We start from the raw sequence: 11,327 nt of genomic DNA, 5'->3' as shown, positions 1-11,327 counted from the left end.
AAAAACACGTTTGACCCTTCTCGAGTCGGTAAAACTTAGCGAGCAGAAATCATGTTTAATGATTGAAGTATGATTAACCGAACATGATTTTTTTTTTTTTTTTGTCATTTGGTGGTCTCTGCTGATGGAAAAATTCAAACGAGATGAAACTGCTTTTTGTCTCCCACACTGCTTTCTCTCTGAGTTTATATTACCTGTCTCCATTAAGGGACTCTCCCTCCACAACTCATTTCTCTCAAAACACTTCATATTCAGAAAAAGGCATGTCTCTCTCTTTTTTTTTCTCCAAAAAGACTATGTCGTTTCACCACATCTAAAAGCAGTGGTGCTGGAGAAAAAATGACTTCCTCCATGACAGGTTCAGAGGCCATCGAGCAGCATTCGAACATTTGTCTTTGTAACTTTAGGGGGAAAAAAGTAAATACCTGTGAATCACCACAGAAATATTTCCTCTAAACTCCAAAACTGAGTCAACTTGTGGTTATAGAACAATATTTATATCTGATATGATTACTAGAAATTGTCTGAATTACCACATTTGTGAAAATTATTTTAAGCGGTGAGGAGAATTACCCTATTACTTAGTCATTATGTAACTTTGACCAACTGTGAAAAAAGAGATGTACCTTCCTGCTGTTCCTGCCTTCAATTTTCTCTGAAAACACAACTTATGTGCAGAAAATAATTAAGGTCACAAGTGGCTGAAAAATAGGTCAGAGCATTTCATTTTATTTGCAATCTCCTGTGAAAGGACACATTTTGTAATCTTTTTTGGGGATTGTTTTCTCTCTCTGGCTCAATTTTGTATTTTTTTTTTATTTTAAACAGTTTTTTATTTTTTTATTTTCAGAAAGTATTTATGAGTCTGTTACTGAAGCCTCTTGGTCTGCAGTTTGAGCCAAAACAGCTCCGCACAAATCAAAGGGAAAACATGAAAGGCATATTTTCAGCCTCAAATGAGCTCTCGAATCACCCCGACACTGTCCCTGCGCTGATGTGTGTAAAACGTGCGGCCAGGTAAACGAAGAGGCCTTTCGTAGAAAAGATTACTCTCTCTCTATCTGTCGCGGGAAAATGAGCGTGGGATCAAATTAAAACGATCTTTTGAGAGCAGGATGCGTTTTACATTCAGACGTCTGCCTCCTCGAGTGTCGCTCGAGCTGAATCTCCTTTGTGTGGGCGTCCTGTCACGTCAGAACTCAAACCTCTGACCAGTCTGGCCAAGAAAAAACAGAAAGTGAGTTCATTTAAAAGAAATTAATGACAAATTTGGATGAAAATAGGATTTTTAACAGGTTTTGTCTCAAGATGGAGGACATATTTACAGAAATGTGAGCATTTCTTTATTCAAATTGTTGTGAATCAGGAGCAGATGAGAAAATGCAGTTAGTAAAAGACTGCAGATGTGATGAAGCTACTAACATAAGCTCCCTTCTCTGCTCCTTTCTGATGCACCATCTTGCAGATAAATCGATCCATGAACGTCTTTGTTTTTCTCATCCAAGCTGGCATCAAAAATGCACAACTGGATAGCACCAACATTTTGTTGCACCGGTAATTTAAGGTTAGGGCTTTAAGCTAGTGGGAGAGAGAGAGTAAAGATGATGGGAAGTGGGGGTGGATCTACTCTGTGCCATTGGTCCCGCCCACAACTCAGAGGTGAATGTCTATTGCGCGTTAGCAATTTTGTAGTACTGTCCGAATCTATAATTCCAAAATCGAGTGCCCTAGAAATGTCCCAGAAGTCTTTGCGAAAAACTAGTGTGCATCGATGTTCTCTACATTAGTAAATATAGACCACAATGCATTGCAGTCGAACATTTTTTGCAGGAAAAAATTAAAAGTAATTTTTTAAATAAACAATCCACATTTTCTTCATCTGTTCACAGTGGATTCACAAATAGAGTTATAATAGTCAGAGAGGGGGGATCGGGGTGGGGCTTTTTTGCCCCGCCCCAAAAGCCCCGCCCCCTCCAAGGAGATTTTGAAAACAGAGGCTTCAGATCAACATGAAAAATGGCTTTTTAAGACATCTAAGTTTTGAGATTTTGGTTAAAAACTTCACAATTACGTTGTTTTAAATACAAAAAATGTCATGGGGGACTTTAAAAACCAGATTGCAAATATGAAAAATAAACATTGGTAATTTATTTAGAAAAAAATGAGTTTTCGACTTGAGAGTACACATTGTAAAATTTTAAGAAATATCAAAATGGAAAAAAAGTGTAATTTTTTTTGAGTAATATGAGGTGACTTTGAGTGTCAGTCGAAGATTTTTGTTTCAGGTCATTGATGTCTGCAGCTATTGTGAATTTACAAAGAACTATTGCCGCCCTGCAGAAGATACGTCCTATAAAAAGACACAAGTTTGTGGAATTGGGTTAAAAATGCCATAATCATCATTAAAATACCACTGGGAACACTTTGGAAATACACCAAAAGACGGTCGGATTGGGACTTTAAGAGGATTTAGATTCAGCCATGACGAGAATCCTGATTTTTTCCGTTCTACCCCATGAAGTTTTTACATATTGCAATTGTTGTGTTCTGTTTTGCAGACAGTAAACCCAGGCTTCCTTGGAAAGTGAAAACTTTTGACACTTTAAAGCAAAAAAACCCTTTTTTTTTCTTCCCCCGTTAGCAATCTTGCTCTGCTCTGGGCGCTCTGATGATTGGAGCTGTTGTCAGCTTTCACAAAGCAAAAGGTGGGGTTACATCCTGAACAAGTTGCAGGTCCATCACAGAGCCACACGGAGCAAATCTACACAAGCAACCGCACGCTCACCCCAGCTGTCACTTTAAAATCATCAATCAGGCTAAAGTGTGTGTCGCTGCATTGTGGGAGGAAGATGGAGTACCCAGAAAAAAACCCACTCTGGCACTGGAAAAATATGTAAACCTGAAGCAGAAAGGTCTGAGCTGAGTCACGGCGTTGATTTAATCCGTAAAAACATATTTCTGTTTGTCTCATTTGCATATTTGCGTTTTTGATTTCATGTCATGGAAATTGTGCATTAAATTACAGCGTTGAGATAGCTTTGTTGTCTCGTGTAGACGTCCAGAAGTGGACCTTTCAATATTTAAATTAGCTCTCACTGCTAACAGCGCTGCTTTTTCCTCACTAACCTCTGGCTCTGCTCAATCTGTCAAATTGATTAAAAGAGTTAACATAATTTCAAATGCTTCTAGGATAAAAAACACTGAAGAATTCCCTAAAAAGCATTCAACTTTGTCCAAAAAATTTAATTTAGCAGGAAATTGTAGCGTAACTGACATTAATTAACTTTAGAACTCATATTAAACCAGAAAAGGATGAAGGATGAGTGAATTTTTTTTATTTTGTTAGCTTTCGCTGCAACTGCAATTTTCACGGTACAGAAAGCAGTCAAAATGGCTGAACCTGAAACTTGAAAACGTTGGATTAAAAACTTATAAAACCTGTTTTTTTCCAGTATTGTCCAGAGCAGAAACACTTTAATTTGATTTTTTTTTTTTTTTGCCTAATTCATCTGTTTATGCACATTCAAGCCACTTTTACTGCTCTTTATTGTGTAGAAAACACATCGGTTGATCAGTTTCACTCCTCACTTTCACTGTGCTAATTCAGTTTAACCGTCGTCGTTTCAAATTTCCGTGATGAAGTCTGAGGCAAAACATTGACACTGAAAGCATGGCTCAATAAGAATAGCTGTTCAAGCTTTTTGCACATTTTTTACAAAGATGCATCTGTCAATAAAGTCTGTTTTTTCGAGACCGTCGTCACAGCGGCGGTCTGGTTCAAGGGCGGAAGAGCTAGTGATCTGATTCTGTCTGTGATCGTGAAACTCATAACTTGGTTGCTTTGATTAAAAGATTTTGTGTTAATAATTACATTTTCATTGATGGTTTTTTCTATTGTTTGTTCACAAGTTTATTTTCAAGAAAATGTAACAATTTTCCTGAAATCTTTCTATTTTTGAGAGCAGAAAATGTTTGAAACAAATGAATTGACATGCAAGAAGATCTTATGTTATTCTGGAAACGTCAAATTTAGCATCCTATCAGAGAAAGATACTAACATTGCAAGTTCCAATCATCTTTTGATCAATTGTAAAAGTGTTTCTAGTGGTCTTTTAATAGTGATTTTCTTCCTTTCCGTACGTTTTTCAGCACGTAAACTCACAATCACACTTTCAGTATTTCAGTAATCTTGGTATCAAAAGGTTCAACTTGTTCTGAACATTACTGTTTGTATTTTTGACATTCATAAACTTTATAGTTTTTGAAATATTGAACAAAATATGCCCCAGAGCAAATTAATAAAGTCTTAAAATTTAAAATGTTCATGTAGATTAGTAACAAACTTTTAAAAATATTCATGGGCTGTGTTGTCATTTTTTATAGTAATTTTTTAAAAATTTGGCAGTGAGCTGTTAAATTAGCGTTATGCTAGCTCATTTGGGTAATTTGGCATCCACTGAGGTTTTATATGCTATTTTGGAGTTTAGCTAATATTTTAGCAACATGCTAAGGTTTTTGGCTACTTTGTTATCTTCTGGATATTTTGGAGTTTAGCTTGTATTTAAGCAATGTGCTAGCTTTTTTGGCTAATTTGGAGATAAGCTCATATTTAAGCAACACTCTTAATATTTCTCCAAAATTTGCATGAAGGCCCCTATTATGGATTTTTAAGCAATTTTAATAGAAATTTTTCAAGAATGTAGGTCAGCGCTCCTTCATAGTTCTTTAATGAAATTTCCAATCTTTTAGCAAATAGCTTTTGCATTTTCAGCCAATCTCTTGAGCAGTTAAAGTAAATTGCGCCACCATTTTTAGCAAAAAGCTTTGGCATCTTCTGCAACTACTTTCAGCAAAAAGCATTCAGACTAGCATTATCGCGGGTAATGCAACTTTCTAGTTATGATTATGTCGTTTTTAGCCAAAATCAAACCCCCGTCATTTTCAGGGACATAGCGTCAGTAAAGAGGCAGTAGTTTGTTGGAAACTCTTGAGTTTCCATCACCCATCTGTGAATCAGAATCCACTAGAAGCTTGAGGCCCGCTCACCACCTTTTAAACATCAAATGGGAACTTTTTCAAACCGTATTTTAGCGTCTGCTCCTGATTAACAACAATTCAAATAAAGATATACTCAAATACCATTTTTAACTTCATTTTCTTTATATATGTCATCCATCATCATGTTAAAAACACACTATTTTGATTGGATTGGGTCTTTTACTACAGGATTTTCTTATGACATCAAGAATAAAAGCCGAATCCAATCACTTACTAAATCAATAACCCTCTTTTTCATACCGTCACATTTCACTTAAAGTATTTGGAATATTTTGTTGACTGATTCATCAACTGAGCTTGGTGAGGTTTGACAGAGAACAGATGTGTGGAGGAAAATGGCAGCACTCGGGTCTCTGTGGTTTTTGTTCTCTAGTCACATGTTTTAATTACAATTACTTCTGTTGAGAACCGTGTAACCTTTATGGGCTGGTTTCAAAGATGACTCATAGACCAGCTAATTTTAGGTCAAACCTGACCATGAAGTGTGCTATTATAATACAGAGTGACACAGAGAGAAAGGTGCACTCTCAGCTGCTTTTAACTCTGAAACTTAATGACTCTGTGGAAAAACTACAAGAATATTTCTTTTATAATGACATTTAACATTTTTAGAAAGAGTTTACATTATTATTTTCTGGTTGTTTTTTTTTTTGTTTGTTGCCTATTTCTACAGCCTTTTGCTTAAATTTCGTACACTATGCAAAAATGCAAACCACCCCGCCTACAAGTGGCAAGAAGCTAGCATGAAACTGCAACAATGCAAATGGTACAGCTGAAAATTTTTTGTGCGTGGCATTCAAGTCCCATTCCAATCATGTTGTAAAAGCATTCCCAGTGGTCTTTTAATTGTGATTATGCCATTTTTGGTAAAAAAAAAAAAACTGTCCTTATCAGGGACATAGTTTCTGCAGAGCTGCAGGAGTTGATCAGAAATTCCCGTCTGAGTTGTGGGCGGCACCACTGGCATGGAATAAAGGTGCATTCACACTAAAAGTGATTCGCACAACAAAGTCACGGAGCACGCCCCTCTTACACCGCGTGGCAAATTCGCTGCTTACCGCCTGCCTGAGCAGCAACAGAGAGGAACAACCGATGTGCGGATTAAACAGAGTCGGAACGAAGGGCCTCAACTCACACAAACACACACACAGCATCGTCTCAGTTTTCAGTAAACTTCCCATCAGGCATCTCTGTAACTGTAACTATAGGATGATCGCTATAAGGAACGGTGTCTGTGGATCTCTCCCTTAGAATGTATGGAAGACACAGATGATGTTGAGAGATCACATTTATTTATTACAATGAGTTCTACAAAACCATCGGTAATCACTCTATGTCTGTATGACAGTCGCTTCCGCGGCGTCTGAGCTTGAAGGTGCACTGGATGGATTAGGGGACCTTTATTATTTTTTTTTAATATCTCGATAAGGCCCGAGCCGGCCGCCTCAGCACCCCTCAGCGGCTCTCTGTCTGCCGGCATATCCAGCAAGTGAACTCCGCCGCGGGAGCAAAAGCTGGCGATCTGTGTATCCTGCCTTCGCCCCAAAGTAGTCGGATAAGCCCAGCGGGATTTAGTGGATGGAAGTTCAGGACAAAGACACTCACATTGGATTAATTTTCTACCGGCTGATCAAGTCACTGAAAACATTACGTACCCAAAACTGAGCTCCTGATTGGCAGATGCAATGCAGTAACCCTATCAAACTTCAGATATTAAAGTTTTGGCTGCGGGACTTCAGATCTTGTCAATTCTGGTCAGATTTTTTAAACGTCATTCACAATGATTTGAATAAAGAAATACTCAGAAATACAATTTTAATCTTAATTTTCCTAATATATGTCCTCTGTCATAAAAGAAATGCCACAGGGACATGTGGAAAACACCAAAAATATTGTTTTCATTGAAATAGCTCATTAAAAAAGTAAAAATAGTGTTCACTGAACAATAATGACTGTGGACTATAAATAAATATAATTATGGGTCATAAAAAATGTCGGGGTTGCATTACAGTACTACACACTTTGCTTTTTAAATCCTGCTAAGGCCTAATACTTGATGTTGATTTTAGTAACTTCATACTTTACCTCTGAAGGTCAAGGAACAATTGCTTTGCAAAGTAACCCTTATTTCTAAAGTTTAGGAAAGAACTGGTAGTTTGCTTAGTAAATACAGTGAAGTGACAAACACAAACCTGCCTGGTAAAAAATTATTAAGAACTTTTGAAAAAAAAAAATCTGGTTACTTATAGTGAATTAATAATTTTGCACGCCTGCAGTCATTTTTTATTTCTATAATCCCATTGAAAATTCATAAATTGATTAAATGCTGTATGTTTTTCACTGGCTCTGCACTATAACCTCCTTCAGTGCAAAAGCGTGAACTGAACTTTAAACCAGAGACCTCATTATAAGGAGCCCAGCATTTTACTGGACTGACCTTTATTAAAGTGCCAATTAACACGACTTTGTTCATAAAAAATTCATCGCTCGGTCCAGTCAGTCCATTAGCTTCACATTCTTGAAAGAAAGAATTTGTTTTATAAGACTAAACTGCTTTTGGTATATTTATGTAACTTTTACTGCCTGTGACAGGTGAGTAATTCGCCGTTGCTCTTTAATCACAACCCCCGTGAGCAGAACCAACTCAAAGGTTTGTGTAGTAGATAACCTAATTAAGGCTCAACTAGTTTCAGTCCTATTTTCTTGACCTTTACCAGCAGAATGAGACTTGTTAGTGTCACCTGGAGAAAACCCTGGTTATTAAGGCAGATACTCCCCTTTCCCAGACTTCACCGCAAATCAGCGTTACCGGCCATTGGTATTTGTACTGTTTGAGTACTGAATCAGTACAATCAGATTCAAACTGACAGCGGGGGTTGGGGGGTATGCCTCTCATATTCATAGCAGTCTTTTTACATGAAACTAAAATCTGGGTCAAAGTAAAGATCACGCTCTTCAATTCTAAAGATAAAGTCTATTTATAGAGTCTGTGAGAAACTGGAGACTTTCTTTTGTTTTGGCTTAAAGAATACTGATGTCAGAAACAACAAACATAAAAGAAAATCAAGCATGTTTGCAACAAAGTTTGTATTTGTGTATGGAAATGTTTAATTAAAAGCATTCTCGTCTTTCCCTCTAAAAGTTTTTTTTAATCCAAGCTTAGGGCCACTACCAGAAGCCTGGGAGCATGAGGGTCAGTCCCTTTGCTCTTCCCAGAACTGCACTTTTCTGGACTGATATGTCCGAGGTTTTTCCAGGAATCTGCTCCTCCAGATTAGGGGTTACTAATGTGAGGTTAGGCCCTGTTAACCTCTTTGTGTTCGTTGATGAGGAACAAAGTGATCAAAAAACTCAACTGGAATTTAGTCAGTTTAATAAAAGTTGGATCAAGCTTGTAGAGAAATCTCTGGGTCTCAAGGAACGCACAGACAAAGAGTTACAAAATAAGGTTCACTTATATATGTTGAAGGCGGGCTTTATTTGGCTTCAGACCAATGTTTGAGTGAAGCCCCAAAGACCTTAACACCTTGTATGGTCATCCTACCAAATCTAAAGCTTGAGTGGCCAATGCCTCTGGCCCTGCTCCCGCCAACATGGCTTTGTTTGTCGGTGCTGTAGTGATTAGGTCCCTTCTGCAATTCCATGTGGGTTAATGTAACAATACCTTCATCAATGTATTAATGGTAAACTCTAAAGGTGTTGTATTGCTCATAAGTATAAAAAGCCGTCATTTAGTATAAAAATCCATGACTACCTCAAGAACCCACATCACCTTCATCTTCCAGGCCTTCTCCAGTTCTTCCCTGAGTTCCTGGTGTTCCTCCAGTTTCTCAAGGTACCTCTTTCTGATGGTGTCATCACTTGGTTATGGCCTCATCCTTCACAATGACTTTCCTCTGTTCTACATTCATTACAATGTCTGGTTGTAGTGGATATTGTTGTAGTGGTTGTATTCTGTCAGTCCATCAGTCTTTATTGTAGATTAAGGAAGCAATACTGGAATCAAAGATTGTTTTCAGATATACAAATAACAATTGCTAGTTTTTGTCCATTTATGCAAAAGAAAAGTTGAGATCAGATCAATAATTGGTGCCTTCAAACCAGTATCAGTATAGGTACCTGGTGAACCAAAAGGAGAACCTTGTTAAGTGCAGGACTCGCATATGGGAAATCCGTGTGCAATCCCCAGCGGGTGCAGTGAGCTTCGATTCCCAGGGGATGGTATAAGTCTCCAGTGTGGGTCTCCAGACCTTATGCACTACACTATGTAGTCATAAAGTCCCAAGCCTGAGGATTATGTCAGGAAGGACATGCGGTGCCCAAACCACTGTCAAAATTGGTGAAAGCTGTTCCACTGTGGCGACCCCTGAAGGGAAATACTGAAAGGTTAATAACATATTGGACTAAACAGGTGCAGATGTTCATCAATGTTGCACGTAGATTGAAACCCAGTCATAAAGTGAACTAGAAAACTGTTTAGAAGGCTTAAAACTATGTGAGGAACAGTCAAACTCTGTTAGCAAGGTGACATAAAGAAAGACAGTTTCATGTCGTGACAAGATTGAGCCCAACAATGAAACATAACGTAGTTCTACTGCATCAGCAAAGGTCTGTCCCAGACAAAGATTTCATAATAGACTGGGGTTTCAGGATGTGCTGCTCAAGCGCTTTTGAAGAAACACAAAGAAACGGGCAGTGTAAAGACACATCAAGCTTATTACCCTTTGAAATCAGAAGAAGCTGAATAGTGCCATCAGCCCAGAACTGGCAGAAACCAGTGAGACCCAGCTACACCCATTCACCGTTTGAAGTCTGGCCAGAAGTACTCTTCATTGAAGAGCTGCAGCCAAAAAGACAAACCTCCAATGTGGAAACAAGGTCAAGTGACTCAAGTATGAAAGAAAATATATGGAAACTAGAATGATGAAAATGGCAGCAGACTTTGCTGTAGAATGAATGATGAGTCAAAAATTGAAATATTTGACTGTAGCAGAAGGGAGTTTGTTCACCAAAGGCTTGGGGAGTGGTACATTACGTGTCTGCAGGCAACAGTGAAGCATGGAGAATGTTCCTTGAACGTTTGGGGCTCCATTATTATAAATGGAGTTGTAGATTTGGTCAGGATTCATAGTGTTTTCAATAGGGAAGAATACAGGCAGATGCTTATCCTTCATGTAACACCATCAGGAAGATGTATGTTTGGCCTCAAATGTATTCTAAATCAGGACAACAACCCCAAATATACATCTAAAGACATTTAGAGACATCATCAGAGTAAAGATGAAGGAGAATTCCTGAAAGTGATGACATGGCCTGCACAAAGCCTTTATCGCAACATAATCAAGTGTATCTGGGATTAAATAAAGACATGGAAGGGTGTAGGAAAGCCTACATCCACAGAAGATCAGTGGTTATTCTCTAAGACAGTTGGAACAACTAACCAGCCGAGTTCCTTCAAAGACTGAACAAGTGTTCCGAGAAGAATGTATGCTGTTTTGAAGGCAAAGGGTGGAAACAACAAATAATAATTTAGATTTCTAAAAAAATTCTTTACAGCTTACAGCCTTTTTTCACACTTTCAGTAAGTGCAGTCTTTGACACAAGTTTCCACTCATTGCTTTGGGTATCATTTGCACACCCTTTGACTGGTTCCAGTTTTATTTCTCTGGCCATACTCACTTCATTCAGTCAAAATTTCCCCCCTTTCAAACTCTGTGTCACTTTCGGAGTGCCCCAAGGTTCAGTCCTGGGGCCGATGCTCATTGTCAGGTACCTCGTACATTGCCATGTATAATTTTTGCATATAAAGTGTTTACTCTAAACATTACCCAGATGACACCTAGCTATACATCTACATCATCACCCCCCTCCCTCCAACCTTCCCCCAGACATATCTCACTCACTGCCATCTTGAAACAAAATCCTTTTTTTGATGCAATTTTCTTAAATGAAATAAAGACTAGTGCCAAAATCGTTCCAAAGAAAGACCGCAGTTTATTGGTTCATGTGAACAGTAACACATATGCACAAAACTTTATAAAAATTCTAGAGATGTTAAAAAAAACACAATTTTGCAATTACACTGTTTCCATTGAATCATAATTATGTGAATAAACACAAACCAACTCATGGGATAAGTCATTAAAAAACACAGCGATGGATGTGAACAATGCTTTGATTTACAGCAGATACATTCAAATTTCTGTCACGGCACTAGTGCTCATCATCATCCATCAAAGGAGACGTCTGCATTTTATTCAGGCCATAAG

The sequence above is a fragment of the Oryzias melastigma genome, linkage group LG5 (genome assembly GCF_002922805.2).
Source record: "Oryzias melastigma strain HK-1 linkage group LG5, ASM292280v2, whole genome shotgun sequence".
Taxonomy (NCBI): domain Eukaryota; kingdom Metazoa; phylum Chordata; class Actinopteri; order Beloniformes; family Adrianichthyidae; genus Oryzias; species Oryzias melastigma.
The sequence above is the reverse complement of the archived record's forward strand: the minus strand, read 5'-3'. Positions refer to the sequence as shown.